This window comes from Exophiala aquamarina, assembly GCF_000709125.1.
Source record: "Exophiala aquamarina CBS 119918 chromosome Unknown aczIA-supercont1.35, whole genome shotgun sequence".
NCBI lineage: Eukaryota > Fungi > Ascomycota > Eurotiomycetes > Chaetothyriales > Herpotrichiellaceae > Exophiala > Exophiala aquamarina.
The window spans coordinates 51,086-59,276 of NW_013550553.1; positions in this window are offsets into that span (position 1 = coordinate 51,086).

Consider the following 8,191-nt stretch of genomic DNA (forward strand, 5'->3'; position numbering starts at 1 on the left):
TATACTTTGCTAGTTATGTACTTAATCGGTTGGAATATTGCTAGAGTAAACCTTAGAGCTATAGGGATACCTAGATTTTCATCATCGATGGTTTAGAATGGAAATATTGTAGTACTGATATTTGCTGGGAGTATTTAAGCGAAGCCATTGATTAGGGCTATAGAAAGTCCTCTATGTTCGAGCTTTAGCTATCTCCTCAAACGAGTTTGAAACTACGGGGACTATATAATAAGAAGTATAGCTATAGAGATAATAAATCCGACGATAGAACCGGCGATGGAATTAATAATGAAATTGAAATAAGAGAGAAAATGTAGCTTGTGAGACTAGAAGATACTTTATTTAACCACGAGCCTAATCTTTAATAGTACTCTAGGGCGAGTATTGGAAACGATAGCCGCTTAATAAAGTAAAACTTCTTATTAAGTATAGCTAAAGTTTTGCTTTAGGCCTACGTATTCTAGAAATCCTAAGTTTAGCTTAGTTTTTTTTGATCTTAACGTAACCTAATAGAATTCCAATCAGTGCATCTCGAGATGTACAATGTATTTAAATGCTTCCTATACTCTAATTACTAAGTAAGTACATGAGCATTTATGTGACAATCAATTTCGTCAATAAATATACACGCTATAAATTCTGAAGTTAATCGGCCTTGTCCGGTGCTGCTACGTCATTGTGGCCGTGAAAGTTACTGAGATATTCTCCCTCTTTAAAGTAACCTAGCCCGTAAGAAACCGTAATCTTATTACTATGTCGGATATTAGCGCGTGCTACTACTATCATCCTATACTTTCCCGAAATAATTATACTAACGAAGCGCGCGGATAGTTTACATGGGTAGTTATAGAGTCTAAAGCAATTTCCCTAATCTCTACAGTAGATCTAATATACCTCGGACTCTAGAGGGAGATCTTTTTTTTTGACCTCTAAACTCTATCTATTAGTCTAGCTTTATAAGGGCTTTAGCACTACGACGAGCTCACCGATAATATTACCCTCCTAGTACGCTATTCCACCTGGAATAGATGTAACCGCTTAGAGCCCGCGTCCTTTCGCACTATAGTCCTTAATGCGAGGCATAACACGATACGCGCTGCGAATGTAGTCGTAATTCGTCTTGTAATATATTTTACACTAATCCCCTCGAGGGTCACCCACATCGGTTCGGGCTATAGCTAGTCATTAGGCTATTCGTTAGGCCTTAGCTATACCGACTCGTAGTCCTTTATATTTTCTACTATCGTCGGAAACGTTTTAATTAGCGAGAGTACTTCCGGCTCGGTAAGATTTTTTAGAAGTATTAACGACAACTACTTACTTTCCTATATAAACTCTATATCGGCTACCGTACTATTTAGAGTCTTCTAGAACGCTTTTACGCCCGAATATACCGCCGTTACGTAATGGTTATTCTCGAGGAGGCCGTAGAATATCCTAAGGTTATTTTCGTCTATATAGAGAAATTATCTACATCTATATTTTAGACCGGGCAGCCTAGTAAGCCCTAGGCTACCGTAGGCTCGTAGCGCTAGGCTATAATAGATACTTATTATAAGCTTATAGGGTAAACCTTAATTCCTATAGGCTCGCTAGGCTCGTACCTAAGTACTATAGGCTTATACACTAACTTTACTATTTATAGAACTTTTCTATTTTATAATTATATAGACTATTCTTAATAGTACTAAATAGTAGCCTTAGTATTAGTACTAGTAAATATTATTACGGATTAAACCCGTATAAAGCTCTAGAGTACGCCCTAGAGCGATTACTCGTAGTATACCTTTAGGCTATATAACTATATAGCCGAAGCTATATAATTCCTCTCTATCGATTATCTCCTAGGAAACTATACTAATCTACTATAGAAGAGGCTAGGAAGTATTTCCTTTATTCGTATAGTAGATAGATTTTTTTCTTTTCTTTTCTCTCCTTAGCTTTAGAATCCTCGTTATACGGTAGTTAGACGAATTACTTTAAATTCCTAGCTAAACCCTTATAAATATATTATATAATATATATAGTAAATTTTACTAAAACTTCGATATTTTAAATTATTAAGTTATTAGCGTAGTTAGTTAATTAATTAGAATACTAGCGAGTTAGCCGACTTTAGCGTAAACCTTAAACCTTAGTTTTTTTAAAAAATTAAAAATACGCTAATTTTACTAATATATCTATATATAAAAATTACCTAATTAGGAAATATAATAGTAGCTATAAGTTCTTATAGAATATAGAATAAGCGCTAAGTAGCCGTAGGTTCTTATAGAATATAGAATAAGCGCTAAGTAGTCCTAGGCTTCCTAGGCTCCTATAGTAAAATAAGTTACGCTAGGCTACGAACTAAAATACCGATATAGAAGATATATTAAAAGAGTTATCGAGTTCTAAAAAGATAAAGTATAATAGACCGTCGAAGTTACTATATATACGCTTCTATTTTCTACCTATTTCTAAGTAATAGTTTAGTACCGATCTCGTCTAACTCGTTTCCTTTAGTAATTTTTTAATAACTAATAGGTCTATTCTTAATCTATCGTTATTAATACTTACTATATCTATAGTAAGTATAACTTAATAGACGCGTACTATAAATTTCTCGAGAAAGTATTTCCGCTCGGAAGTATAAGGGTTTAGCTAGAAATTTAGAGTAATTTATCTAACTATCGTATAACGAGGATTCTAAAGCTAAGAAGAGAAAAGAAAAGAGAAAATTTATCTACTATACGAATAAAGGAAATACTTCCTAGCCTCTTCTATAGTAGATTAGTATAGTTTCCTAGGAGATAATCGATAGAGAGGAATTATATAGCTTCGGCTATATAGTTATATAGCCTAAAGATATACTATAAGTAATTATTCTAGAGTATACTCTAAAGCTTTATATAAATTTAACTTATAATATTATCTTCCTTTTCTTTCTATATAATACTAAGAAGTCGCTACTCTTAATAGAAACTAGTCGAACGCCGAGTAGTATATAAAGTAGAATTCTTATTTCTACTTACTTTTATTCTACTTTTTCTTCTTTTATATTAATTATTAAGAAAGTTTTATAACTACTTATTTCTACTTCTATTCTATATAATTATTAGTTATTACTAATTCTTATACGCTTATAGTCGATATAGTAAATAAGTAAGCGAACTAATCTATTTCCTTCTCTTAAATTCGTCCTTTATACTCTAAGTTCTAGACCTTTCCGTTTAATTATATATATTAATAGGAAAATAGAAAAGTTAGGATAATATAGTATTAGTAATATAGGACGTAGCTACGACTTAGTATTAATTAGAATAGCTCGCGCTAACTTAAATCTCTATTTTTCTTACTTTCGAGTAGTCGCTAGTATCGTACTACTATAATACTTCTTAACGAATAGTCTTAGCTATACTAGAAACTAACGTATCTTTCGTACGAGGAGCGATTATTCTAGTATAGGTATAAGAGTATAAGTAACTTAACGAAAATACTAAGATAATCGATTAATTACTATATAGTCCTTAGAATATCGACTATAAGAACTTAAGGAGTCTAAAAACTTCGTATACGATTCGTATAGCTCCGAAGGTCTTATATATCGTACTCCTTAGTATTTTAGGACTAGTCTTAGTATAGAATAGGTACTTCTAGGGTCTACCGTAGTCCTATCCCGTAATAATAGGTTCGGTTATATCGGCTATTATATATTAACGTCTTACTTATTTAAAGTCGAAGTATTCTTTTCGGTCCTTATAATTATTATAAGCGCTTAATACGCCTATTTCTAGAGTATTATCGTATCTTAGAATACTTCGATAGTATATACGATAACTATAAGTAACTAGATCGCGGTATTTATTATACGAAGCGCGATAAAGACGATAATAGTAGTATTATAGTATTATTATCGGATTCGTCCGATAACGACGACGCTCCTCCTTCTACTCGTAAGATACTCTTCCTCTTTCCTCCTCCTTCTCGCTTCGGCGAGTTAATTATAAAAAGGTCCGCTTTCTAGCGATAGGTACGTACGATATTTCTTTTATTTTTTTATCTTTATATAGTACTAGCCTTAATATTAAGTCTAGGTACTACGTAATAACCCACCCCTATAATGACCCACGAGTCTTCTTTGCTACTAAAGCGATATAATTATAATTTACTTATTCTATAGACTTATTAGTTCTAAATTAACGTATAAATAGTACTAGGGTATTATCTAACTATCTATTCCGCGTACGATTTCTAGTATTTAACTACGTAGTAGACCTCGCTGTGAGGGTTTCAATAGGAGCTTGTTCAACTACTATAGGACCTGTCTAACAAGGACGTTAAGCTAAAGGGAAGAGAGAAAGAAGTCCTGCCGCTGTCCACAGGGAGATATAATCTCCTGAGGTGGGTCGCCCGGTATCCTAAGCAACCATTAGTATCACGTGATATCGTCCGGCTGTACAACTGTACGGTCGAATCTAGGCATCGCTGGTTTAGTCTTAGCGTCGCTCGCCAAGACATCCATTGATATCACGTGACATCGTTCGGCTGTACAACTGTACGGTCGAATCTAGACGTCGCTGGTTCTTACCAAGACATCCTACGGGTTTAACCCGTGACACTCGCTGTCGCCTCCAAAGCCTCTATACCCTGCCTAGCCTACCTAATCGTCTCAATGCTCGTAAAGACCTTATTGCAGTTAATTGCTACTCGCGGTTGCCTCCTAGTAATTAGCTCATCTAGTTGCGTCCGCTGAGTAGCGAGTTGTTGTGATTTCAGCGTAATATCCCACTGTAGCTTATCTAATACTTTGCCGGTTTTTTGGAGTAGTAAACGGACTAATCGAGAAATAGTCTTACGCCGTGAAATCGACTCCGTTTCCTATCGTACTTGGCGTTAATTGAATGGCGTACGAATATCGTTCGATTAGTACTAGTTTTACTTGCGTAATGGCGGTATTGTCGGTAGTATTTAGCTGTTTTAGCTATCTTGTAGGACTTAATAAGATCGAATAACTTTACGAGGGTCCTAGGGATAAATACTAGCCGCATTCCATCCCGCACGAATATAATACAATAATAGGCCCTTACTACTTACTTATTTATAGGTTTTAAGGAATTTACTCTTCTTTACGGCCGAGGCGTCGTCGAACCTAGCTAAGTTAGCGATTTCGTTCCTATATCGGTATTTTAGAAGTAAAAAGTAAGTAAGATCGAGTAGCTATAGGATATAACTAGAATAAGGTATTAAATAGACTAGGGTAATTCGATTTATATAGTATTCCTATATAAATTCGTATATAGTATAACTTTTATACCTATTAAGAAGGAGTAGTCGATATTTATTTAATACTATTGAAGGGATAAATATTTAACGTAGCTAGGCTAATCCGATATTATTTAAGGTTCATCTATTTAGTAATACCGTATATAAGTAGTTAGGAATATCGGGATCTATAAACTAGGTCGATTGAAGCGTATTTCCTTTAAATATAACGAGGTATTAGAGTCGACGACTAGTAGCTAAAATCGTCTCGATAATTAATACCTATTCTCGATTCTCTAGTGTTGCCTTATACGATGAAGTAGTAGCCGCCTTACTAACTACTCGTTAGTTACTATAGACACCTAATGCGATGCCTATCTTATCTATATTATAGATATTATCCTATAGGACCTAATATCGCTCTCGTACGGAATTAAAATACTTAAACTAGTAAGCTAGGGACTTAGGGGTAACGCTTTACAATCGCAATCCATAGATCTTTTTACCTACCTTAGAGTAAATCTTAGGATGCCGATTAATAAATCGTAATATCTAATTTTAGCTAATACTTAAGGGCCCTATAGAATTGCCTTAGATAATAACGACGAGATCTCGTACTTAAGTAAAGCTAGGAGGGTATCCTTACGCCTCAAGGTTAAGTATCTATTATATAAGCATCTACTCTTATTAATTTAATAATATTTACTATAGTTTACGAGCTATAGCTCGTAAAATACTACCCTATAGTCGACGGCCAAGAGTCTTTCGATCTACGTCATTTACTACGGCGGTAGAGCGAATAGTTAGATATCGACGAGTTTTATAGTCTAGAATAGCCTATTAGATCCTAGCCTCTCGATTAGATACTATTTTATCGTACGAATAGAATTATTATAAGTATAGTTAAGGGTAGAAGAGAAGGAGTATTTAAATAAAACGCGTTTTAACGCGTAGGTTATTATAGGGGTGGGTTATTACGTAGTACCTAGACTTAATATAGTTCTAGTAGATAAGGAATATTTTCTATACTTAACTATAACTTATACCTTAACGTAGCGATTAGGTTTTATTATACGATAACTAAATAAGCTAAATATATATAGTATAATTAATAATTTTATTATTCTTATAATTTCTTCGTATATACTTTCTCTTTACTTCTATATAGTAATTAGGAAGTCGATTATTCCGCTATCGATTCGTATATATCTAAAGCTACGATATTCTAGAGCGATAATTTCGATTTCTAGATTAATTCTATATATTTCGTCTATTTTACTAAGTACTATCTTTAAGACCCTCGACCTTTTCGTACGAATTTATAGCGAATAATCCTTTTAATCTAGTATTCTTCTTCGTTCTATATAACGATAGAATTCGATTAAGTATCGTTAGTAACTTACGAAGGTAATAAATTCGTAGATATTATACGTAATAGATTCGAATAGAATACGTTATAAATTTCTTTTAATATATTAAGACGATAGCTATATAATTCGATAACTTTAGTTATAATATACTTCGTATTCTTTTAATCGAGCTTCTTACTCTTTCGCGTTATATATATATTCTTTAAGTCGAGCTAAACCTTATCGTCTATATAGAACTCTATAAACTATTATTTTATATAATTTATAATTTCTTCTTACTCTTATTAAGTAACGACTATAGAAGTCTAAGTCTATTTTCTCGCCTTCTAGAGTTTTCGTATAATTTCTTTATTCTATTATATTAGACTATTTTCTTCTTTATCTTCGCGAAGCTTATCTTATAGTTATACGAAGTCGATATTATATTTATAAGATAGAAAGAAAGGACTTAAGCTAGTTAATTAAGCGTTTCTATTATTAATTACTAACTTAGCGATTAGTAGTAACTCTATTTAATTATCTTAGGCTTCGTTTACGAATATATATACGTACGTCTCGATCGTCTAATTTATTTATTTTATAGATTCGTTCGTTTTAGAATATATATATAGTAGATAATCGACGTATAATATCTAGTAGCTAATATACTTATTTCTATAGAGCGCTTATAAACTAGATTTCTCTATTCGATACGATAGCTCTCGGTAAATTATAAATTCTATAGAATATATATAAAAATAGAAATACTATATTTTAAGACTTAATTATATATATCGATTTAAGAATAACTCCTTTTCCTAGTTAGTCTATACTTACCGCTAAATTCGTATAGCTCCGACTTTCTAGGAGCTTTATAATAAAGTCGATAGATATTTCGCTCTATATTTAGTTCGATACGAAAAGAAGTTTTAAAAATTCTTATTTTCTTTTCCTCTAGGCTTTTATTCGTTCGTAGATATTATAGTTTCGTACGAATTATTAGATATTCTATAGTATATTCGGCTAAAAGAATTATTTTACTATTAAAGAGCTTATTACTTTTCGTTTAAAATATTCGCTAATTATTAAGTCGTAGATTTTCTAAATTAGGAACGTATATAAAGATTTTAAGTTTAGAATTTATAGTCTTCTATAAAAGTATATATTTCCTTAGCTATTAATTATATATTTAGCGATAGATATTTTTACCGCTAGAGAAGATAGAAACTTTAATACTTCTCGAGTAATTAAATTCTTAATCTACTCGTATATTTCGTTTAATTCTACTATTATAAACTAGTTAGTATTAACTACGTTACTCGCTAGTTAGTCTTCGATAGAAGGTTCCTCTACTTATACGAAAGCTACTTAAATCGCTTCTTTCGCGTCGAAAAATTTCGACTTTAATAGTCTTATTATATAATACTATAATCGATCGTCCTCCTCTTCTTTCGGTATATTTTATTAATATTAAGACTAAGCGATATCCTATTAACGCCTAGTTACGTAATTAGGCTTATATAAGCTAGGATTACGTAGTATCTATTAGGTAAGGCTATACTTAAGCCTTACGGAAGATTCTATAAAACGCTATTCTA